We start from the raw sequence: 26,843 nt of genomic DNA, 5'->3' as shown, positions 1-26,843 counted from the left end.
TTGATAATGTTCTCTATTTGATGTCTCTACACTTCCCCCTTCCATTCTTTCTAGAAATTTTTCCAAGCATGCTGAAACTGCTTCAGCCAATGTCACTCAAGCCCTCCAACTTTCCAAAGGCAATGCCCAGTTCCCAGTATTGATCATACTTAACTTCCTGCAGCATTTCGCACAGTTAATTTCTTTCTCTCATTCTTGAAATGCTTTCTCAGTGCAGCTCCAGGGATACCACACTCACCTTGTTTTCCTCCTACCTCTCTGGAATCTTCTAATAGAATCAAAGATTCTATTCTTCAGTTTCATTGGAGCTCCCTCCTTTCCTGACCTTTAAATGTTGGCATGCCCAGGGTTTATTCTTCCACATGGCATCTTCAGGTAATCTCCTCAGGTTTTACAGCTCCTTAACATGTAATTCACACTGATAACTCTGATGACTTGATGATGTCTTAGCTCCAGATTAAAAAATCCATCTGCTTAATAAATAGATCTAGTATGATGTCCAATAAGTAGTTGCAATTCATATACCTAAAATAGAACTCATGATTTCCCCTCACCCTTGCAAACAACTGCTTTCAAAAGTCTCCAACTCTACTCCACCATGCTTGAATCTAAGATTTTTTGGAAGTAACTTAGTATTTTTAACTAAAGGATATTATCAGGATTTCCTTAAGAGTACATCTGTTGGCCGGGCGCCGTGGCTCACGCCTGTAATCCCAGCACTTTGGGAGGCCGAGGCGGGAGGATCACGAGGTCAGGAGATCGAGACCATCCTGGCTAACACGGTGAAACCCCGACTCCACTAAAAAACACAAAAAATTAGCCGGGCGAGGTGGTGGGCACCTGTAGTCCCAGCTACTCGGGAGGCTGAGGCAGGAGAATGGTGTGAACCCCGGGGGGCGAAGCCTGCAGTGAGCCGAGATCGCGCCACTGCACTCCAGCCTGGGAGACAGAGCGAGACATCGTCTCGAAAACAAAACAAAACAAAAAAGAGTGCATCTGCTTTCCTTTAATGATTTCGTACTTAGAAATATATTGTACTTTCACACTTTGATGAGCTTTAAGGATCCTTTTAATGGTGGATACAACACAGTGATACTCAGAAGAAAGCAACTCTGTTACTTTCATCCTCATGAGAGAGCCACACAGGGAGCAGCACCAGGAGACAGGGAACAGCAAACTGGAGCTACTGTGGGGGCTGTTGATGTATGGCAGGTAGGATGGGGTTCCCTAGGTTTCTCTGCATCTCCGTGGACTGACTAATGTGAATAATTTCCAGGGCTCTGAGCTCCAGGGCATAGGCACTGTCTCTAGTTTGTCTAGTTACTAGGACCAGGGAAATTAAGGCAGGTGCTTGGTGGCCCAGAATGTGAGAACTGGATAAGGGGAGTGGGTGGAGTGTGGATTTAATCAGCTGCCCGAGAAAGGGAAACTGACAGTGACTAGTCAGGGTCTCAAAACTGGGTCAAGACAAAATTAAACAGAAGAATTAAAAAAAAACTCTATTACACTTGGCTTAGTATTCACACAGACACTAACACATACACACCCTCCCCAATGTATCTGTATGTCTATCTACATGTAAAGATTTGTTAATTAATCTCCAATTGATCTTTTCTTTCTTTTCTGTCACCTTTAGGTTGCTATTCTGGTTTTCTTAGTTAAGACACTTTACTACTTTTTCTTTTAGAGAGAATACTTGGATGGAGTTCTCTTGTATTTTTCTTTAAGCTTAGATGTAATAAAATCTTAGCTGGGTCTACAATTCATAAACTGCACCATTTTCCTCACAGTGGTTGGTAGCTGCTCTTTCACTGTCTTCAGGCTTCCACTGTTTCAGATGAGGATTCTGATTTTTTTTCCTTTGCTTTTTCTACCTTGAATCTTGTCATATTTTCCCCCTTCCTTAGAATTCAGGAGTTTTACAGAATGTCCTAGGTGTCTATATTATTTCTTATCAGTCTGACCTGCACCTCACAGAAACCATTTAATCTGGGATATTAGGTTTTTCAACAAGAAAAAAATAAATTCTATTATTTTATTTTTATTGGCAATCCTCCATCTGTCTTTTTCTCTTACTGGTACATCTTTTACAATCTCCTGTTATATCCTCCAAGATTCATTTCCCCCCCTCATTGTTTTTATTTCTTTGTAATTGTTTTTCTGTGCTTTGCGATTTTATTTTTTTGTACTTGATCTTCCAGGACACACACATGAGTAGTAAACATCCTCTCCTTCAAATCATTTACAGAATTGTTTGGTTGAGAAATCATGTTGTTAATCACCAAATATTCTTTATCTGGGTATGTGCCACACTTGATTCTCCTCTAAAATGTTAGTTATTTTTAATTGAATTCTCTATATCCCTCAGTGGCTTTACTTCTCTGGATATGCATTCTGATTTTTCTGGTCACTCTTTGAATGTAGGGAGCTTTTAAATAGGTTGTTATTTTCCTTCTGGGAATGTTGAGGTTCAGGGCGAATGGAGGAGTCTCAAAAGTAGTAGAAGTCAAGGCTGTCTGTACCCCATAGACTGATAGTATAGGAAGAAATGCTTTGCCATGTCCTGCAAGGTCCCCATGGTAAGTCACAAGCAGTGTGGATTTCCTTATACTTCCAGCGTTAGGGGAAAATTGATTAGCACTTCATCTCTCCAGCTTCTTCTTGGCATTTTTAAGGCCAGGGAAGTCATTTCCCTGCAAAGGAGGGAGGGTTTCTCACTAGTGCTCTTTGTTTGGACTCCAAAAGTGCCAGACATTTCTTGGTCCCCCATCCCTTGGGGTCCCAGAAGTCACTTAACTCACTAGTTGCTCTCTAATCCTTTATCTTCCTTCAATTTTATTAGTTATTTACTTATATGTATATACTCATACTCACCAGAATAAAAGCTCCATGAGGTTCACATCTCTGGTTTAGAATTCTTTCTCCAGTGCTTGACACATATATAGTATAGGTTTCTTAATTTTTCTAGAAGTCTAATGATGTAAGAAATGGGGAGAGTTTGCGAAGACAATAACAGTGGTGGGAGAGTGAGGGAAATGGATAGAAGTAGAATGATCAAGGAATATTATTGTAGAGTATTTGTGTTGAAAAAATGCCAAAAAGTCTATGAACAATGTTGAGATCTCTTGATGCCATTTGTCTTTTTCTTTCTACAATATTATTCTGTGGACCATGGTTTCAATAGGGCAAACAATATGAATGAACAGATGGTCTTTGTATGACTTGTATATATTTTTAAAGTGTAAAATTCAAAAGAATGCATTGTATGTACATGTATAATCAATTAATGCTAACGAGGAAACTAAACAATGACATTATTAAATCAAAGATTTGATTTTTAACTTGCAGCCATTTGGGGTAGGCAGCGATAACCTCAGTGAACAATCAAATTAACAAGATAACAATTTAACAAGATAACAAGATACGTACTTACATACATCTACAGTGGTGTTTGACGGAGAGGAACATGCCTCAAGAGACTAGGCATAGAAACAAAAGAAAGAAGGGAACAGAAACTTCAGAAGAAAAATTTTGGGAAAGGCAAAGAAAAGCATATTGTTTCTGTGTCTGCTCACAGTGCTTAACTTACCCTACACTCACGTAGCAGATCAGGACACAAAACCAAAAACATTTAATAAAGTTGTTAAATATTATTAAAGCATACTATAACATATTCAATTTTTATCTGCCTTAGATGAAATTAGTTTGAGATTCTTGACACAGATCAAGTCTTGACACAGATAAAGTAGTAGGAAACATTTAGTTTTCTAAATTATTTGCATAAAATCTCCCTTTTATTTCATTGTAAATTCATTCATTTTATGCGGCTAGAGAAAAAAGTAGAGCTAACACAGAAGAGCAAACTAATTCAGTACATGAATACACTGTCTTATATATAACTAGGAAATATTTGAATGAATGTATTGATCATCTAAGCCAGGTATGTTCAACGTGAATTTGTAGACCTTTAGTCTTTATATAACTAAAATATGTATATATCTTTATATATATTTATATATTATAAATATGTATATATCTTAATATATTTAAGATACACACCATATATATGGTATATATTTGGTAAATATCATATATATGAGATGAATATTTGTATATATCATTAGATATATAAGATATATATAATAATTAGCTATACAGGCATCCTTTCATAAATGAAAGATTTAGAGACAGATTTATTCATATTAAAAAAATCTGAAAGTTGAGCATTCTTGTACAATTCATGTATATTAAATCAAAGGAAAAAAATAGGTGAAAGCCCATGGAGACCTGAGTTTTAGTTCTGGTTTGTCTACAGTTTGGTTTCTTAATATTTTTGGGTGATTTATAAGATGAAGATGTTTAACTATATAATCTTGTGATCCAATTATATAGTTTTAATGACTAGAATAAATTTCGGCTTAAAAACATCCTGATTACTAATATCCTTAATTGTAGAATTGATGTGTGCAAGTGATGTGGTGTGGTGGTCTGCTTATACATACATATACATACATACACACACATATTTGTACACAAACAAATGTGCATATTTGTTGGTGTTTACTCAAGTGAAGTCTTCAGTTCAAAATGTTAAATTTGACTAAATACAGTTAGTTACCTATTTATGAAGTCATCTATTGTCTTAAGCAACTGAAGGATTCTATTATTTTGACAAGAAGAATGTGGGAATGCTTAGGTATCTGTTTGACATCTTTCATCATAGTGCTACAAGTTCTGTAAGATCATCTAGCTTTTCATGCGAAGTAGGCAAGCAATGAGCTATATTAGTGAACATCAGCAAATAAAATAGGTCACATTTATTATATGTTACCTTCATCAATGACGTTCAAAAAACATGTTTTTTTCCTGAGTCCATATTCCTATGTATATTATGCAGGCAAATAGGTATATTGCTTTGAAATTAAATATGAGTTATTCTCAATCTTGTCAATTTAAACTTTTTATAGACTTGGATAGTTTTTAGAGCATTGCCATTCTTAGATTTAGAAGGAATTCTTAATTTGCTCCTAAAGATGCAGGTTTTTTTCCATAAATATCTCTTTCTTTCTTACAGCATTAAATGCATCGTGTTTCCATTATTGTATAAAATAGAATTTGATGATTATACTTTAATGAGGGCTGTGGGAGCAAAGAAATATTTTAATGTTTCAATGTGTGAGCAAAGCAATTGCTCAGGAACCCTTTTGCAGCCTTATTCAAATCAGACTATCTGAATACTATACCAGAAAAAGAAGGGGACAATTTTCAACCATTTTTAGTCAGTGAATAAACAGAAAGGAAAACAAAACAGCTCATATTACACCTTATAATTATGTCTCTCCTGCTGAGTTACCCCAAAAGGTGCAATTAAAAGATAACTATAGAGAAAATAATGCCTTAATTTAGTATTTAAATAGAATTACAGTGATTTTGACTGTCCAGAGAGTAGATCTGTTTCTCAGTTCGCCCTCATAGTCATCTGCCCAGTGAATGATCCCTTTTTGAAATAAATTATCATTATTAAGAGACACCCTGCAGGTAGAACGACATGGTCTCTAGCTGCATCCAGAACTCAGAGAACCTCAAACTTTATATCAGAGACATGAGAGGACTCTTACTTTTCTTTACTCTTTTTTCTTTAGAATAAATTTCCACCTTTGGAAGTATTAGGATGAGATCTAAATCTTGGAATACATTTAATTACGCTTGATATTTCAGTTTTTTTTACTGGTACTATGATAAACTACCAAAAATTTAGTCGTAAAAGCAACACAGGTAATTATCTTACAAGTTTATACAACAGAAGTTCCCAGCAGATCTCACTGGGCTAAAGGTGTTGAAGAGCTGTATTGCTTTTGGGAGATCCAGAATAAAACTCTTTTCCTTCTCTTTTCCAGCTTTCAGAGACCTTCCTCATTCCTTGGCTCATGCCCCCTTCATAGACCTTCAAAGTCAGCAACGATAGGTTGAGTCCTTCACACATGTGGCACCTTTCTCAACTTGCTATTTGCTTTTTAATCATTTTTTATGATTGTTCCAAGGTACAGATATTTTTATACCAGTAGGGCCAGATATACTGACTTTAAAAAATAATATTCATGGCTGGGTATGGTGGCTCACACCGGCAATCCCAGCATTTTGGGAAGCCAAGGTGGGAGGATTGCTTGAGGCCAGGAGTTTGAGACCAGCGGGGGCAACATAGTCAAACGCCATCTTTACAAAAAAAATTAAAAAAAAAAAATTAGCCAAGCATGGTGGCATGAACCTGTGGTCCCAGCTTCTCGGGGAGCTGAGGCAGGAGGATCACTTGAACCTTGGTGGTTGAGGCTGTAGTGAGCTATGATCACTCCACTGCACTCTGCTCTCTAGCCTGGCTGATACAGTGAGACTCTGTCTCAAAAAAATTATACATATATTACATATATTTTATATATGTAAAAATTTATACATATATTTATTCATACACATATGTATATTCATTGTTCATATATGGTGTATAATTATACATTAAACAGTTTCCACTATTTTCTTCAAAGTTTGATGGCTTCATTTTACATTGGCATTTTAACTAAAATACACAATCCTAAATTTTTCTATGTATTAACGTAAGAACGTGAATACATTGTTTTTCAAATTATTTGATTTTTAGATTGATTTATTGAACAATTCAGTCTGTTCACATGAATTTGTTATTCTTGACTTAACATGTCTATATCAAGGTATAAATGCTAGGTGAGTTTTCTTCAGGGTCATGAAGGCCAAGTTTGTTATTACTTCGGATAATTAACCATACACACTTAAACTTTCTAAGAAGTAAAAAATTATCAGGTATTGTTATAAATTTTGGTTAATAGCCAAATAAGAAATAGAAAAAATTAATAAAAGTAATCCTTGAATTTTAATAACTAATTTTAATTCATGTTCATCAAATTAATATATATTTTTAAATCAGCATTTCCCAAATCCATTTCAGCAGAATATTAGTGTATTATTTTTTTAAAAAGTAAGTCTTTACTCAAGTAACTTTGACATTGTTAATTAATTTCATTAGGATTATTCACTGTAACTGATATTGGGGTCTTTAATGCTTATGTTTTGTGAACCTACAAGAAAATGGAATACAAAGCAATGTATTTTGCATTTGGCTACAGGATTGTTTCTCAGAAGAAGCCATATATCACGAATGTTTCATACACTGTTAATAATAATATAAAACAGGCTGGGTGTGGTGGCTCATGGCTGTAACCTCAGCCTTTTGGGAGGCCGAGGTGGGTGAATCACTTGAGACCAGGAGTTCAAGACCAGCCTAGCCAACATGGCAAAACCTTGTCTTTACTAAAAATACAAAACTTAGCCAGGCATGGTGGCACATGCCTGTAATCCCAGCTACTTGGGAGGCTGAGGCAGGAGAATCATTTGAATATGTGAGGTGGAGGGTGCAGTGAGCCGAGATTGTGGCACTGCACACCAGCCTGGATGACAGAGGGAGACTCTATTTCAACAAAAAAAAAAAGAAAGGAAAGAAGGAAAAGGTGAACCAGTTTTTAAACTATTTGTGCCTTATTTCTTGCCAAAATATGAATTAGTATTCCCTACATTTCTGATATACTGAAAAATTGGGTAAAACTTAGGGCCAACAACAATGCTGTTGATGTAAAACAGGGTTAGATACCGACTTTGCCTGATTCCTGATGACCTATTAGGCCTATCCTTTTGTTAGGCAGATTGCATTGTTCTCACATGGTCAACTGTATTAGTCCATATTCTTGCTACTAATAAAGACATGCTCAAGACTGGGTAATTTATGCGGGAAAGAGGTTTAAAAGACTCACAGTTCCACATGGCTGGCGAGGCCTCACAATCATGGCAGAGGGCAAGGAGGAGCAAGTCATGTCTTACACGGATGGCAGCAGGCAAAGAGAGAGGTTGTGCAGAAAAACTCCCTCTTATAAAACCATCAGATCTCATGAGACTTATTCACTATCATAAGAACAGCATGGGAAAGACCCGCTCCCATGATTCAATTACCTCCCACCGGGCCCCTCCCACAACACATGGGAATTGTGGGAGCTACATTTCAAAATGAGATTTGGGTGAGGACACAGCCAAACCATATCATCAACTATCTTCATTTATAGTGTCTCTTAGGGCTAAGACGGTTTCCCATATGTAATGTGTACACAATAAATAAAGAAATAACCAATGCACCTTTGTTGCCAGGCATACAGTAGGGATCCAAAAATCATGAATCCTGGTACTTACATACTGCTCCATTTTCATTAATTCACATCTTAAATTTTTATTTAGCTTCCTGCATACATGATACTAGGTTAGCAACTATGGGGAACAATTCTCTGTATAGCTTTCTTAACAGTTGCATTATAGTAGCAAAGACAGGAATTGTATAGAATGTACTAATGTTACATGGTATAAGCCATGTTTTACTAGCATTGACCTTTATTTTCTAGGTTAGTATCTTGGCCTACTGTGGAATTATTCACCATCAAATATTTTCAAGATTGACCAGGAATTTTCCCAAATGCAATAGATGCTGGGCACTGCCATCTGCTCTGCCATTCCCTTTGTTGTCACTATTACTTCCTCCAGGTAATGTGGGGTTTGGGGGATCCCTGCCCATTTCACTGGATTCCAATGCATTCTCTAGGCTCAAAGGTGTCATGGGGCTCCACAGCTTTATCCAGTAGGCATACCCACATTCTCCAGTCACCACTGTCAATGTCAAACGGGCACTGCTGCTGATTCTTATATTCCTGCCAGGTACCACCACAGATGCACTATAGCTTGCAACACATCAAAGTTATGAAGTGCAATGACGGAAAATGCCACTTTTCTCTTTGTGCAATGCACTGTGATTATGATACCAAAGCATATTGTTTATAGTCCAACTTCTTACAGTGTTTTAGCAAAACATCTTCCCATTTTAACCTACAACATTTCCTCCACCATTTTGTCTTCAACATCCTAGGCACAGACACATCCAACACCAAATTCAAATGAAAGACATGAAGCAATATTCACCATGCTCCTGTAGGACACAGCTTTATCATGTTCAGCATCCTTTTGTTTTAGAAGAGATCATCTCCTTGGAAGCTATGTGGTGTGAGATTTAAGTAGTTGTGGGTTTAATGGACTCAGCAATTTCCCAGATGCATCCACTAAATAACGTACTCAGACACAGCTTAATCTCTAACTGGCAAGTTCTTCTTTTGACCATGAAAATATAAAGTGAAAAGTGCCAACACAGGCAAGCAGATCAAGGCTGAGGTCTGCTTAGAGGAGGGAGAGATTGTACCTGTTTGGAAGATTCAGTCAAGGATTCCTGGAAATGTTGTTTGCATTCTGGCCGACCTGAAAGAATAATTATAATAAATCAAGGATAATAGAAACATTTTGCTAGGGTTGAGGCAGCATCACAATACCTATCACGAAGACAAAAAATAATGGAAAAAAGCAAATAATGCTATTTGCCAAGAAAATGGAGATATGTCAAAAATAATGACAGTCATTTGGAAAAGGTAAGTAGTAGCTACTCTACTAAGGAAGACTTTACAAATGGAATTTAACTTTGCTCCAAATGGAATGTCTCTTCTTGTCTGTCTTCCTTAAACATAGAGAACGTTATTTAGTATGTTACTTCTCTTTGCCATACTGTTAACTCTATCTTGATGAGAAAAAAATAATAAATTGAATGTTTAGAGACCAACATTTGCTAACCCTTGATCATTTCCAAATTAGGCCACATATTTTATTTTGTTTGTAATAAATCTGAAATACAGACACAGATTTACATCCTGTATGACAATCAGAAGGAAAGTGTTAGTAATTTAGATGTTATCTTTCCAATTGATCACTTTTTGTCATTGAAATGCTCAGTGATTTTCATAGGATCACTGTGAAAATTAAAGATGAGAATATAAGATCATGTCAACATATATTTTAGATATAGTAGATTATCTAGTTTGTCAGCAATCATTATTATTTCCATTTCTCAGACGAGAAAACTTAGGAGGTTATATATAATTTGTCCAAGGTTGCCTAGCCAGCAAGTGCTGGAAGGTTATAATGCAGGTAATATGATTTTTTAATCTAAACCTGCATCGCAGCAACATTCTGCCTCTCACAGAGGGCCAGAGGCCCTGATGGACAATGTAAACCTTTTCTTTTGCTTCCTTTTCTTTTCTTTTGTCTTCTATTCTAAGTATTCATTTTGATGGTATTTTGGCATCTTTGAGAAAAAGGTTCTGTGAAAACCTCTATTCCATTCTTATTCTTTTTAATTAAAAGCAAGCTCATCTTCTTTTTATGTCACACAAACAGCTTTGATGTGAAAGTCCAGCCATCTCCAGCAAATATTAGCCAACGGATGTATTGTGCAGAAAGAATCAATAGTGACAACTATTAGGTGTATGCATGAAGGTACCAATCATTTCTCCTCTACAGAGACATCCCAAAAGAACTCAGTACCTAAACAAGCATAAAAATACTGATGGGACAGAAAGCAATCACAATATTAATAGCTAGGCCAGTGTCTAATTCCTCAAGATTAGAGCCCTGGTAAAATGCTGACGGAACCTAACACAGACTCTTTCCATCAGCCCAAACCCTAGTCTTGTGAATTTACTTACTTCTATCTGGCAGCACAACCCAAAGTGATAACTAGTGTACTTTAGGTGTATATACAAGGAAGAGAGTGCATCGCAGGAAAGTTAGTTGGTGCCATGGTCTGAATGTGTGTGTCCCCCTCCAAATCCATATATAGAAATTTAATCACCAAGGTGATGGTGTTAGAAGTTGGGCCCTTTGGAAGGTGATTAGGCCATGAAGGATTAGTGTCTTTATGGAAGGGGCTTAAGGGAACTTATTAATTCTTTCCCCTCCACCACATGAGGATACACAGGCACCATCTCCAAGGATGAAGGGCCTCATGAGACACTGAATCTGCCAGCAACTTGATTTTGGACTTCCCCAGCCTCCGGAACTGTGAGCAATACATTTCTATTGTTTTTAAATTACCCAGTCTAAGGTCTTTTGTTATAGTGGCCCAAGTAGACTAAGACAGTTGGCTTGCTGATGTCTCCTGCAAGTAACAGGAAGTAGGAGAGAAGTAAACACATACATTTCAGGCTACAGTGACTCTCTGCCTATTAATACACGAGTCAATCAATGATTTGGAAAATGATCAAAGATGGAGAACATGATAGGAAGAAAACACAGAGCATATCTCATCCTTAAAAAAAATCAGCATTTTAAGACAGCTTAGTACAAATTCAAGCTCAACTGGCAAATACACTAGCATGGATCATGTTTAAAACTATGGGGAAATTTTGCAAATGTATTTACTCCTTAGCTTCCTGAAAGAAAAATTCCTCAATTATGAGACCATATTCACTGAAATCATCAAAGGAACTATCACAGCAGATGGGAATAGCAGATAATATGTTTATTTGGAGTTACATTGGGCTTGGTGACAAAGACTTTTTACTTATTTTTTTGAGATTACATCTCAATTTTTTCTATGCAATATGTTAAAGATACACATATTCTCACACAGACACACACACACACACACACACACACACTCAGGAACTACTAAGCTAGAAAGACTATATAAGAAAAATATTGTCTCTGAAGACTAAATACTATACTTAGCACCAAGATAAATATAATTATATAAATAAGCAACAAAACAGACCCAGCATTCATTTATAAAGTCAGAGAAAACAGCTCTAGGACAATAAAATTCATGGGTCTTCAACCATATTCACATTTTTCATATTCCTGATACAGGCTGTAGTTCTCTGAGTTGATACATGGAAATGAGCAAAAGCTTTTAATGGATGTTGTCTAGGAACCCCTCCAGAAATGATCTCCCACTATATGAGGGTGCATTTTTAATTGATTTTCTATTTGTAGTCTATTTTATAAGTTATGGGTTAGAAATTAATTGTAGAGAACTATTAGTATGTGAATATTTGTCCATAGTGATGTTCATAAATTTTGATCAGTGTACATACAAGTAATTTCTGCCAAGTATAAAAGATAATCATAAACACACTTTATTGCCCTAAGAAATATAAACCAGTTTAGTATTAATAATTTATTTGTTTTAGCATATATATTTGTGTATGTATATACCTACGTGTATATATGTTCTTCAGATTCTGTTCTGAATCAGTCTTTACAATCTTATACTGGTTCACTCTTTAATTCCTGAGTTGAATAAAATGGCTGATGTGTTTATTTTATATTTGCATGAGATTCATTGCTTTAACTTTTTAAAAAGTATAAATTACCACACATACACATGTATCAGTAAGTATCATACCTGATTTGAATGAATGCATATAAATAATTAATGTTACTGGGAATTGGTTCAGAGTAGTTTTAATAGTTTTTGGGTTTCTTTGCCACCCATGCAAGGAGAACATTTTTCTCATCTCGTTAAGAAAATGTGATAACTTTCTGCCAGATACACTAAAGAGCAGGACCACGATGTGTGGCCACATGGCCTGTAGACTACATAACCATGGAGGTGCAATGCACACAGACTCTGATGACAGTATTACAGCTCCATTAAAGTGGAAGAGTAATATTTATTTTATTTTATTTTTTATTTTTTTTTTTTGAGACGGAGTCTCGCTCTGTCACCCAGGCTGGAGTGCAGTGGCGCGATCTCGGCTCACTGCAAGCTCCGCTCCCGGGTTCACGCCATTCTCCTGCCTCAGCCTCTCCAAGTAGCTGGGACTACAGGTGCCCGCCACCACGCCCGGCTAATTTTTTGTATTTTTAGTAGAGACGGGGTTTCACCGTGGTCTCGATCTCCTGACCTCGGGATCTGCTCGCCTCGGCCTCCCAAAGTGCTGGGATTACAAGCAGAAGAGTAATATTTATTAAACACACTATGCTCCAGGTATTGTTTTAAATACTTGTTTGCTTACTTTTTGTAAGGGATTTAGAAGAAAGTGACAATAAAGACAGCTTAATAGTACGGGGAAATATAGGTTGATGTGAATTATATTATGCACCTAAAAAACACAGGAAGCATGGGGCAATGGCCACAGAAACACTTTCAGAAGACAAGCATTTGCACAAACAAGAGAAGCATTGTTCTTCCTAACTGCTGTTAAATAATTCCTCTCAATTATTCCATTGTCTCTTTTCTCCCCTTGGTCTTTGGTGTCTTCTTTTCAAAGACAACACAAGTCCTTATAGGGAAGAATTAAAAAATAATTACAGAACAATAAATGGGATCTATGGCCAAAAAAGGAAGTTTTACTTCTTTAACACAGTCTTCTAAATTGATTAAAGCTTCACAAGGACTCTGAAACAATCTGAAATAATTTTGACAGGTAACTGTACTATTCCTGTCAACATTAATCCACGCTAAGCGAACATCAAGGTCACCTGTCCAGAATGTTTTAAATTAACTTTAGCATTCTTGAAATAATGGCAAGATAGGCCCTTTTTACACATATTGCTATGGGATTTAGGTTAAAGTCCTATATTTAGCAACACTTGAGGCTTTAGAAGTAAAATTATTTGAACATTATTTTATTAACATAATAACAGAACTTTGATATCCAAAGGAGCTTAAAGATCATCTTATAAATCCACCTTTATCATGTTTGAATATTAGCAAGGAAATAATCTTCAAGTATGCCCCAACTCTTCTCAAATATTTCTGTCACGAAAAACCACATCTTCAATAATTCGCTAGGCAATGTAGGATATATTCAGAAATACCAAATTTTTAATCAGCTCTTCCTGTGGACGAGCAAAAACTATCCCTGGGTACCTCCCAACAACTGGAGGAATAAAGTTGAATATAAGTGAAGTGTGAGTTCCAGAAAGAGCTAACAAAGGTGGGCAAAAGAAAAACAAAACAAAACAGTATCCTAAATTGGTAGGAGAAATGAATGCCCAGATTCAGTAATACCAGTAAATCTCAGTGAGTATAAATAAATCAAACTTATACCTAGGCACATTGCAGTGAAATTGCAGAACATCAAAAACAACAATCCTAACAGCAATGAGAAAATAATTTACATCAAAACAGGGAATTAGACTGAAAACTGACTTTATGCTATAAAATGAAAGCTAGATAACCATGCAATAAAATTTTCAAAGTACTGAGAAGCAACGTCTGTCAAGACAGTATTGTTACACAGTGAATGTATCTAAAGCATGAAGATGAAACAAAGATATTTGTAGATAAAAAGGCTGAGTTAGTTTTCTACCAACATACAACGTGAAAAAACAACAACAACAAAATCCATGCTGAACGAACCTTTTTAAGAAGGGAAAAAATTCATAATTACTATATAATCATGACAGCCACAGAAATGCAACACCTTGGTGTCTCGATACAGGGGTTAGGGGAGAGGTCACAGTTGATTATCAGCCCCCACTGCTGCCCTCTAGGTGACATTATGTTTGTTTTAAGGTCTTACTACCCTGGGGTTGATCTCAGCACATGACCAAGTATGGCAGGTGTACCAGCACAGCCCATCAGCCTGGAGGAAACTTTCGCACAGCTAGACAGACGCCTCAGACTCTACCTACCAAATCCTTCTTCCTTCCCCCTCTCTGCAATCCTTATTTCATTTTATTTTTATTATTTTGTTAGAGACAGAGTCTTGCTCTGTCACCCAGGCTGGAGTGCAGTGGCATAATTATAGCTCATGGCAACCCTGAACTTCTGGGCTCAGTGATCTTCCTCCCTCAGCGTCCTTAGTAGCTGGGACTACAGACATGTGCCATCCTGCTCAGCTAATTAAAAATTTTTTTTTGTTCAGGCAGGGTCTTGCTATATTGCCCAGGCTGGTCTCAAACCCCTGGCCTCAAGCACTCCTCCCTCCTCAGCCTCCCTATGTTATTAATGTTGCTTGATTAGTATCTTTGTGAAAAACTTGTGGTCTACATTTGGTGTGTCTTAGGAGAGCTACTCATTGACAGCCTTTATGGGGATGGGTGGTCTATGAAGTGAGCAGGGTGCCTTGGTGGGATTTCTTAAGGGAAATCCCTTAAGAAGTCTCCTGGGATATGTCTGTTAGGGACTGGTGGCCACTGTACAGGCAAAATAATTGGAAGAAAGCAAACCCCAACAATTGGTGGGGAAGAAGGGGAAGAGCTGTCTATTTCCTTCGGAGCCTGGAGGATCTGTAGGTGAAGAAAATATGCTCCATTTCATGGGGAAGGCTTTTTCCTGTTTGCTTCCATAGAAAGGAGCCCCATTAGTGTGATCCTCAAGCCCTCTATGAACTCTATCCATCACTTCATTTGATCAGAAGAATGACAGAAGCTGATGGGTGGTTTTAAGCAGAGACAGAGGACATGTGTTATGCAGCCTCTTTTCTTTACTTCCCCTTGGGATTCAGTTGTTCACACCAGATCTACAAAACAGAGTTTCTATCCAAAACCCTGGCATGGAGGCTTACAGCATTTTGGCATTGCCTGCAGCAGGGCGGGTATCTGTTTAATTCTGGGGTTTGTATTTAGGAAAACCACTTTCCTGCAAATATTAGAGTACGTTCTCCAAAACCAGCTTTATTAGCAGCTAAGCTGATACTTTGGTCTCTACCTGCCTTTCTGTGTTTGTCTTATTTGTTAATGGGTTCAAAACTGAAATGAAGAGATGAATAGTACTGTATTAGTAGAGCCACCTTGAATCCGTTAATACCCAGCACAATGCTGGTGCGTAGTAGATAATGAAATGAAATGAATATACAAGTTGAAATATACAAGCCATTCCTATGTAGGTTGATACTTGTATAAAATGCTGAACAGTTTTACAACTTCGAATATGGAAGATTTAATCTACAAAAACAGGATTTTTTTCAAGCAGATTATTTCATTATTTTTCTTTTCTCCAATTATTCACAGGAAAAGGGAGGATTTTGTCAGTTGCCACTCTTTGAAATTCTCATTTAGCTAAGCACCTTGGAAAGATGCTATGTCCATTTCCTGAAAAAACTTGGACTTTTACAGTAAAATAAAACATGCAATAAAATATATTTTCCTAATTAGGTAATATCTGCTATAAAAAAGGAAACCATAAAAGCTTAATATGGTGCACTCTGAAAGACCTTGCCAGTGACGTGTCTACTACAACACTGCTGATACCAGTGATCCGGATAATCAAACAGGCTTGGATATGTTAAAACAAAATTCACAGAATCTTCCTTTCTTTCATTCCAGTCTGCACATTTTCTTCAGTCCTGTTTTATAATCACATTCTCACCAACACTCGCACTATGGAGCGTGTTCTTAAAGCATCTGTGGGTTTTAATCTATACCCTGAATTATCACACACAACTTTCTTTGTGGAACTCTGACTTAAAGATGCATTTACCAGCCACTCATGTCACTAGCACAGCTTCGATGGTGCTCCCTGCTCTTCTTTACTTCTGCGATGCTGGCATCTGATTGAGTCCACCCTCTTTGTTTATAAATAAACTGCCGTTCTCTTTAGACGGACTTCATCTCCTTTCTGTATTCCCTTTACATTTCTTCCCCTCTGCAAATTGTCGTTTTTCCCAGTAAGAAGAGAAAGCCTGACTTTCAAATGGAGCTTGGTATTTACTACCGCAGCTTGATGACTCTCTCTTGCAAAAATGGGTTTTGCTTTCCTTTCAGTTTTCTCCTCTGTTCTTAGTTAAACCAATCCTGTGTCTACAAATAGATAAAATGGCCTGTCTTCAAATCCCCTGATTTCTAAGACTTCTAAGGCACTAACATGTTCACATAGAGGGTTAATGTTATGTAATTGCAAAAATCTTGAAATATATTACTTGTAACATATGGTAAATTAATAGTTTTAAATACAGAAGATAACTTTGATTGAGTTGGGAGACTGGGAGTGGGGACCAGGGATCCCTCACATGGATCACTGAGTTCACATAAGCTCAACATCATCCATGGAGACTTCTTATAGTTTATGCAATCTCATGTCCAATAATCAAATAAAAGCTAAAGTATATCTAGGCAATGGTGGTTTTTCAATTTTTAACTAGATATCTGGTGTGTTAAAGACTTTGTTCCAGTTATAAATGTCAGAATCTGGAAAATCTTGATTAGAGACAAATATGTCTAGTAAATAGTAAAATTTTTATGTAAAGGATCTATGAAGGTGAAATGTGGAAAAAAATTTGCAATTATGCATGTGATTGTACAAATTCTGACTCATGGGGAGTATTAAAGTTAGACATCAGTAAGTCATCCAGATCAACTCCATTTTGTAGATTAGACAATTGACAATGAAAGTGGATAAATACCCAGGAGACACACATTGAGAAAATTCACAGGCATGAAATAAGAACTAGATCGCTTGCCTCTCAGAGCAGGAAATTTTATCATATACTTTTCTGATTTTGTCCCTAACTACTTAAAATAGGAAAACAAATACCTTTATATTAATGGAGCCAGTTGTACCTCATTTAATTCTTAAAATAATCAACCCCCCCCACCCCCAGCCTTTTTTTTTTTTTTTTGAGGCAGAATCTCGCACTGTCACCGAGGCTGGAGTGCAGTGGCGCAATCTCCTGTCATTCTCTTTTTGATCTATTTAGGGAGAATGATAGTTGTTTTTGGTTACACTGCAGCGATGGCTATTGAGGAATATCCAGAGGCATGAGGGTCAGGTATTGAAGTTTTAGGAAGTGTCTTAGCACTCAGTCTCCCAAGTTCAAGTGATTCTTCTGCCTTAGCCTCCTAAGTAGCTGGGATCACAGGCCCCCACAAACACACCCGGCTGATTTGTGTATTTTTAGTAGAGACTGGGTTTCACCACGTTGTCCAGGCTATTCTCAAACTGTTGACCTCAGGTGATCCACCCACCTCTGCCTCTCAAAGTGCTGGGATTACAGGCGTGAGCCACCACACCTGGCCTGATTCCCATTTTATAAATTAGAAACCCATGGCTCCAGTTTAAATAAATAGGCCAACGTTAAATGTTCTTAGGCATTCCATATCTGTACCACCTAGCCTTTTTCAGAAAGGAATCGAGGTCATTGCAGGATTAAGAAATATGTGGAATTTTAACAGTTCACTAAAATAATATTCTCACGTTGATTACAGGATTAAGAAATATGTGGAATTTTAACAGTTCACTGAAATAATATTCTCATGTTGTCGTCATCACCCATAGCAGAACCTGGGTTTATTTGCAATTTTGCAGATATGCCAATTGCAAAGACCTTGAGAACTGAAAGCAATTATGCCATTAACAAAAATGCTCCTGGCCGGACGCAGCGGCTCATGCCTGCAATCCCAGCGGAGGCTGAGACGGGCAGATAACCTAAGGTCGGGTGTTTAAGACCAGCCTGACCAACATGGAGGAACCCCGTCTCTACTAAAAATACAAAAAAATTAGACGGGCGAGGTGGCACATGCCTGTAATTCCAGCTACTCGGGAGGCTAAAGCAGGAGAGTTGCTTGAACCCAGGAGGCGGAGTTTGCCATGAGCTGAGACCGCACCATAGAACCCCAGCCTGGGCAACAAAAGCGAAACTCCATCTTCAAAAAAAAAAAAAAAAAAAGAAAAGAAAAGAAAAATGCTCCTTTTTCTAACTTTCAAAAGTATGAGTTCAAGAAAAAGTTATTGATTGATCTTACTATTTGATAAATGCTTTTTATTAATTATATTGAAAATTCCTTTACTCGTGACATTAATCTTAATTCAAGTTTAAAATTTTAATCGTGCTTTTCTATCACTGAATAGAATAAAAAATTTTTAAATCACCCTTGTTCCCATTCCTTCCACACACATTAATCATGCACATTTATTTTTGTATCCAGATTTTTATTTAGTATTATCAGCAGCATTTTTCTTGTGATATATGGTATTCACAATTGCTCTTTTCAATGTTTGCACGTGCCATCATCACTACTTACGTTTAGGTTGTTTTTAGCTTTTTATTATTTTAAAAATGCTATAGAAATCTTTGAATGGGCTGGCTGCAGTAGCTCATGCCTGAAATCTGAGCACTTTGGGAGGCCAAGGTAGGAGGATTGCTTGAAGCCAGGAGTTCAAGACCAGGCTGGGAAACATAGCAAGACCCTTTCTATACAAAAAATAATAAATTGGCCAGGCATGGTAGTGCACACCTGTGGCTCCAGCCACTCTGAAGGATGAGGGAGGATAGTTGGAGCCCAGGAGTTCGAGGCTGCAGTAAGCTATACCATGCTACTGTACTCTAGCCTGGAGCGAGACTCTGTTGCTTAAAAAAAAAGGAAAAGAGAAATCTTTGGATATGTAACACCTTTTCTCATTTCAATTATTTCCTGAATTAGTCCCTTCTTGGCATTGCTATAAAGAAATACCTGAGACTGAGTAAGAAAAGAGGTTTAATTGACTCAGGGTTCTGCAGGCTGTACAAGAAGTATAGCCACATCTGCTTCTGGAGAGGCCTCAGGGGGCTTTTACCCGTGGCAGAAGGCAAAGCAGGAGTGGGCACATCACATGGCAAGAACAGAGCAAGAGAGAGAATGAAGGTGCTACACACTTTCAAACAACCAGATCTTGTGAGAATTCACTTACTACCACGAGGACAGCACCAAGAGGCGGTGCTAAACCATTAATGAGAAATCTGCCCCCATGATCAAATCACCTCCCACCAGCCTCCACCTCCACTACTGGGGTTTACAAATCAACATGAGCATTGGGTGGGGTTACATATTCAAATTATATTATTTTCGCAGCATGAGTGGCCTGAGGAGGGATGACATGTGTCAACACTTTTTTTCCTCTGCACCTTTGCCAACATTAGGGAGTACCCCAAAAATGAATGAATGAATTTGACCAAAATGAACTCACTTGGCAATGTTTGTTCTTAGCTGATAAGTGTTTAAATATGCCTTTATATTTACTATTATGTTCTATTCATCTTCTGTCCATTTTCTGATCATTTTTTTCTTTTATATATTGGTTACATAGTATGTTTCCAGCTCTCTACAGAGACCTTTCCCTAGAATATGATAAATGTATTCACTCTTGTATTGTCTACAGAAGTATTTTCCATGCTGTTTTCTTTTATATGCAAAAGTTTTAAGGGATTTTTTTTCAGAGCTGTTTTTCAGTCCAACATTCAAAGATTAGATCAATAATGAAGTTCATTTTCTGATTTGCTTGGACTGTTTTGCAAGTTTCCCTTTCAAATTAAATGTTGCTTTGATCCCAAAAAAAGCATGTCTCAATTTTCTTTCCTGCAGTTTTAAGTACGGCAGGCCAATTTGCAAAGGAACCAATTTGTTCACACAAACCATAAAGCGTACTAGGCCAAGAACATGGTAGGTACCACATCAAAATCTGTTTTGCTATCTCAATATAATTTGGGTTCAGTTCATTCTTTCTGGAATGTGTTAACATTTTTTCCCCAGTAAATAAATGAACAGAGATCAAAAAACCCTATTCTTCTTTGAGTCCCAGATGAAAAATGGCTGCAGTTCAGATTATATGTTTCCAACAGCAGTATGCCCAGCAGGTGAGATAAGTTCTCAACCAGACCATGAAAGAGATGGTACACAGAAAAAATAGAAATTGCAAAGCTACAAAAATCAATAGTGCGTTATGGTCTGTATGAGAAGCAGTAGAAACTACTTTTAGGTGAACTATTGGAAATCTGTGTCTGAGAATAAATTAGTCTTACTTTCAAGAGCTAAATGACTCTGAGGTATTCATTTAATACTTCTTTATTGAGGCTAGGCCTACGATAGCAAAGTTGAACGGAGAATTAAGCTTTGTCCTACCATGCATCCATTATCCGCCATACCTTGTCTGAAAGGCCTTTCCTAGACTTTCAGGCAATCCATTTTTTCCCTTCTTTCCAAGACACAGCTCAATATAGACGTACTTTAAGAAGCTTTTCCTTCCAACACACAGCTCAATAGAGAAGTACTTTAAGAAGTGTTTCCTATTTAAATACATTCAACTATAGTAATTTCTTGACTTGATGGCTCCGTTCTCATTCATCAATACATATAGCTTTTGTTATTGGCTATTATTATAATTTACTCTGAATACAGTAGAAAGAAGATAATCATTATTAAGTGACTAATTAATTATATTAATGAATCAGGTCAAAGAATGCATTCTCATAACAGGGCCAGATAGTGTTTTGGATTGAACTGTTGGGATCACAGTTTCAACTCTCCTATTTGTTTTTCTATATCTTTGCAACTATGGATTTTGCCTTAGATAAGTGCATTGGGAGAAAAAAGATAATTTATTAAGAGGAGTACCATTCAAGCTTACTAAACTTGTTCTTTAAAATGTATTGTTTACAGTTTGAGGAGATAACTGAAAGCAAAAATAAATCAAAACTTTGAAATTTAGCAATATTTAATGATGTACAATTTGATTTTCTTTCCATTTTAGATAAAAACCTAGCGACAAACCAGTGGTACTGCATAGCAAATAACTGAAATAATATTTCTTTAGATTATATTACCATTCAGAGTTGGCCAAGGGTAAGCATATAAACTTTGCTTCTATTTTTTTCTAAATTTTTCTAATTTTAACATTATTTTCTACTCAGGAGAAAGGTGTGACACAAAAGAAACAAACAACTATTCTACCATTAGTGTTGTTAAATATGAAATCTTTCCTTTTTCCAGACCCTTTTTACAAAGTTTTCTTAAATGGTTTATAAGAAACGGTTTAATTAGGTTACTATTGTATTACTATTGTTACTGTCATCTTTCTGCTACCAGTATATCCAGCAAGCTGATGTAATAATGCAGTAGACACAGAAAGTCAGAAGAAAAGAAGAGGGAGACACAGATACCATGATAATATTCAGTATTATTTTAAATTTGTCTCTGAGCTTCCTCAAAATTATGACAAAAAGGGAAACCCGATATGTTACAGAAGCCTCAATTTTGGAAAAGAAAAAGCAAATGAAATCCTTAAGGAAATACAAAACTTAACCAGAATACAATTATTTTTAAAAGTTATCTTCTGCCTCGTGAAAAGAAAATATTTTAAAACTTTATAATTGGTCTTCATTATCTTCCTTTAACACAGGAAAGTAAAATATTTTAGTGCACACACACACACACACATTACATTATGTCAAGTCTTTCCACATGAAATAGTTTTGTATCTGTTAATGATAGTAAAATAAAGTCATATATATATATACATATATATATAAAATCAATGAGTTTGTGTGTGTGTATATATATATATATATATATATATATATGTATAACTTTTCCTACACAAACATTTCGGTGTGTTAGACTCTATAAAAGGTAGTAGGAGTTTCCTGAAGTAACTTGTGAGCTGTTCTTCAGTGATTTTGTATAGGTGCTTAGGGCTTTCTTTTTTTTCTTTTTTTCTTTTTTTTTTGTGTGTGTAGATTCAGAAACACAGGTCATGGGTGGCTTATTCTTCAATCTTTCAGTGCTCAATTTCTCCAATGCTTACTAAAAAGAATTTCCTGGTGACTGTAGCTTTGGAAACATCACTTTCCCTTGAATCTTTTTTTTAGACCAGAAAAGATTGCTTCTAGGAATCTGATCTCCTGTTTTATTAAAACAACTATCATGAAACTCTGCCACTGGTTTGCAGTGAATATCTGTGATGGTTTAGCTGCCATGCTTCAAATAAAATCTGTCAGTGAATTCATCATGTTATCTGATGGTGTGCTCTGCTTTACAAAAAAGAAACAGTTTTCGAAAAATATGTAAGCATTCTCTCAGTTTATATTGAAGAGAGTCAATGTCAATTTGTAAATTTTTTTTACTTTTTTTCTTATTTTTTCTTAGCTCTTTAATTGTCTGTTTTTTAATAGCAGACCAAATGCACTGATTTTTTTCCTTAAATGTGAAAGAGCATCATCATTATAACTTTCTATGTGAACATTTATAATTACGAAATAGTTATTTTTCATAGCATTTCTTATAGCTATACAATTTAGAAAAAACCTAAATGCTCAACAATTATGGAGTACTGGTAAAATAAATTAAGGAACATACATATAACGGAGTGCTATGTGCTTATTAACATTCATTTACTTAAGAATATCTAACATCATGATGTTTAATCATAAAAAGGGGAAAATATTTTGTAATACCTGATGTGATGCCATTTGTGTATGAGTGTGTGTATGTCAAAGAATGTATTTTTTTAAAAGATCAAAATTAGATTTATCAAAATGTTTATGTGTGTGGTGGGCTACATTTTGATTAATAGTTACTTTATTCATTATGAATTTCTGCAGATCATAATTAAATATATTTTCTACCTATTATAAGGTTTTTTTTTTTTAGTTTAAGAAGCACGTTGACTTTGCTGAAGTTGCGTATCAGCTTAAGGAGATTTGGGGCTGAGACAATGGGGTTTTCTAGAAATACAATCATGTCATCTGCAAACAGGGACAATTTGACTTCCTCTTTTCCTATTTGAATACCCTTTATTTCCTTCTCCTGCCTGATTGCCCTGGCCAGAACTTCCAGCACTATGTTGAATAGGAGTGGTGAGAGAGGGCATCCCTGTCTTGTGCCAGATTTCAAAGGGAATGCTTCCAGTTTTTGCCCATTCATTATGATACTGGCTGTGGGTTTGTCATAGATAGCTCTTATTATTTTGAGATACGTCCCATCAATACTTAATTTATTGAGAGTTTTTAGCATGAAGCGTTGTTGAATTTTGTCAAAGGCCTTTTCTGCATCTATTGAGATAATCATGTTGTTTTTGTCTTTGGTTCTGTTTATATGCTGGATTACATTTATTGATTAGCATATGTTGAACCAGCCTTGCATCCCAGGGATGAAGCCCACTTGATAATCAATGTACAAAAATCACAAGCATTCTTGTACACCAATCACAGACAAACAGAGAGCCAAATCATGAGTGAACTCCCATTCACAATTGCTTCAAAGAGAATAAAATACCTAGGAATCCAACTTACAAGGGATGTGAAGGACCTCTTCAAGGAGAACTACAAACCACTGCTCAATGAAATCAAAGAGGATACAAACAAAAGGAAGAACATTCCATGCTCATGGGTTGGAAGAATCAATATCGTGAAAATGGCCATACTGCCCAAGGTAATTTATAGATTCAATGCCATCCCCATCAAGCTACCAATGACTTTCTTCACAGAATTGGAAAAAACGACTTTAAAGTTCATATGGAACCAAAAAAGAGCCCACATCGCCAAGTCAATCCTAAGCCAAAAGAACAAAGCTGGAGGCATCACGCTACCTGACTTCAAACAATACTACAAGGCTACAGTAACCAAAACAGCATGGTACTGGTACCACAACAGAGACATAGATCAATGGAACAGAACAGAGCCCTCAGAAATAATGCTGCATAGCTACAACTATCTGATCTTTGACAAACCTGACAAAAACAAGAAATGGGGAAAGGATTCCCTATTTAATAAATGGTGCTGGGAAAACTGGCTAGCCATATGTAGAAAGCTGAAACTGGATCCCTTCCTTACATCTTATACAAAAATTAATTCGAGATGGATTAAAGACTTACATGTTAGACCTAAAACCATAAAAACCCTAGAAGAAAACCTAGGCAATACCATTCAGTACATAGGCGTGGGCAAGGACTTCATGTCTAAAACACCAAAAGCAATGGCAACAAAAGTCAAATTGACAAATGGGATCTAATTAAACTAAAGAGCTTCTGCACAGCAAAAGAAACTACCACCAGAGTGAACAGGCAACCTACAGAATGGGAGAAAATTTTTGCAACCTACTCATCTGACAAAGGGCTAATATCCAGAATCTACAATGAACTCAAACAAATTTAGAAGAAAAAAACAAACAACCCCATCAAAAAGTGGGCAAAGGACATGAACAGACACTTCTCAAAAGAAGACATTTATGCAGCCAAAAAACACATGAAAAAATGCTCATCATCACTGGCCATCAGAGAAATGCAAATCAAAACCACAATGAGATACCATCTCACAGTTAGAATGACCATTATTAAAAAATCAGGAAACAACAGGTGCTGGAGATGTGGAGAAATAGGAACACTTTTACACTGTTGGTGGGACTGTAAACTAGTTCAACCATTGTGGAAGTCAGTGTGGCGATTCCTCAGGGATCTAGAACTAGAAATACCATTTGACCCAGCCATCCCATTACTGGGTATACACCCAAAGGACTATAAATCATGCTGCTATAAAGACACATGCACACGTATGTTTATTGAGGCACTATTCACAATAGCAAAGACTTGGAACCAACCCAAATGTCCAACAACAATAGACTGGATTAAGAAAATGTGGCACATGTACACCATGGAATACTATGCAGCCATAAAAAATGATGAGTTCATGTCCTTTGTAGGGACATGGATGAAACTGGAAAACATCATTCTCAGTAAACTATCGCAAGGACAATAAACCAAACACCGCATGTTCTCACTCATAGGTGGGAATGGAACAATGAGAACTTATGGACACAGGAAGGGGAACATCACACTCTGGGGACTGTTGTGGGGTGGGGGGAGGGGGGAGAGACAGCATTAGGAGATATACCTAATGCTAAATGATGAGTTAATGGGTGCAGCAAACCAACATGGCACATGGATACATATGTAACAAACCTGCACATTGTGCACATGTACCCTAAAACCTAAAATATAATAAAAAAAATTAAGAAGCACACTGGCTTTGGAAAATGTTAGAATAGCTAAGCATAGGTGCTATGTAAAAGAGAAAAACTACTTGGCTTAAGAAAAATGAGAGACACTTGTTTGCTTGCAGGAGTGAGGAGCAAGGGTGTGAAAGGAATGGCGTTGGGGTGAGAAGAGAGGGAGGGAGTCCCGGTAATCTGACAAGACTGTCCACACTGCAGCGTGTAACTCCTTGTGACCCCTCACGACTTCAAGCAAGTCATCAAGTGGGTAAAATCCTTGGTGAGTGTATGAGTCCATTTTGCATTGCTGTAAAGCATACCTGAGGTTGGGTTTATAAAGAGGCTAGGTTGGCTCACAGTTCTGCAGGCTGTACATGGCTCCAGCATCTGTTGGCTTCTGGTGAGTATTCACAGTGGAAGGGAAAGAGGGAACAGGCATAGCACATGGCAAGAGAGGGAGCAAGTGAGAAAGAAAGAGAGGGAAGGGAGGCATCTGACTCTTTAATGATCTAGATTTCATGGTAACCAATAGAGCAAGAGCTCATCATTACCAAAAGGATGACACCAAGATATTCATGGAGGATCCATCTCCATGACCCTAACACCACCAGGCCCCACCTCTATCAGGCCCCATCTCTCACATTTCGACATGAGGTTTGGAAGGGACAAACATCCAAACCATACTAGTGAGTATATTCTTATGTTGAAACTGGTGAAGAGGTTAACGTCTTACATCTGGACTGCTATGGGGTGAAACTGAAGGAACGTATGAGGGTTCAGGAGCCAAGAGCAGACCAGAACCATGAGAACGCAAGGATTAAGCAGAATCCTAGGGGAGATTAGACTCTTCCACATTAAAGAGTTATCAGATGAAGCCACTCTCCTCTTCCAGGAAGTATGAACTGAAAGTACACTTCCCTGCCTTGTATTAGATGAAATCTGCACACTAGACCAGTAGAAGTGCAATGTCAATCTGACTTGAAAACTGTTGGCTATATGCACTTAAAGAAATAGAGAATAGCCCTGCATGCATCATTATGGTTCTGGGAATACGACTTAAAAATGAAAGCTATCTGGTAATGGACATAGCTTTTGGGACAGCTTATTATAGATAAAGATTAATATTATACAAGTTTACAAGAGTGACAAAATTCATGAAGTTTCTCAATGAACTAACAGGCAAAACAGAGGTATCAAGAAATACATAATTACGT

General features: G+C 36.9%; 1 protein-coding gene across 1 annotated transcript in view; it reads right to left on the bottom strand.

The window, feature by feature from the left end:
• Positions 1 to 1,198: 1,198 nt before the first annotated feature.
• The window catches only part of MSR1 (macrophage scavenger receptor 1), a 741,681-nt gene continuing 716,036 nt past the window's right edge, over positions 1,199 to 26,843 (bottom strand). Inside the window, exons 15-16 of the mRNA XM_058442303.1 lie at positions 9,314 to 9,369; positions 1,199 to 3,479 (exon numbers count right to left, since the gene is read on the bottom strand). The gene's annotated coding sequence lies outside the window, so the exon portion shown is untranslated. The remainder of the gene's footprint in view (positions 3,480 to 9,313; positions 9,370 to 26,843) is intronic.

Source organism: Hylobates moloch, unplaced genomic scaffold (genome assembly GCF_009828535.3).
Source record: "Hylobates moloch isolate HMO894 unplaced genomic scaffold, HMol_V3 SCAFFOLD_8, whole genome shotgun sequence".
In the NCBI taxonomy this organism is placed as follows: Eukaryota; Metazoa; Chordata; class Mammalia; order Primates; family Hylobatidae; genus Hylobates; species Hylobates moloch.
This window is presented reverse-complemented; position numbering and strand designations above follow the sequence as displayed.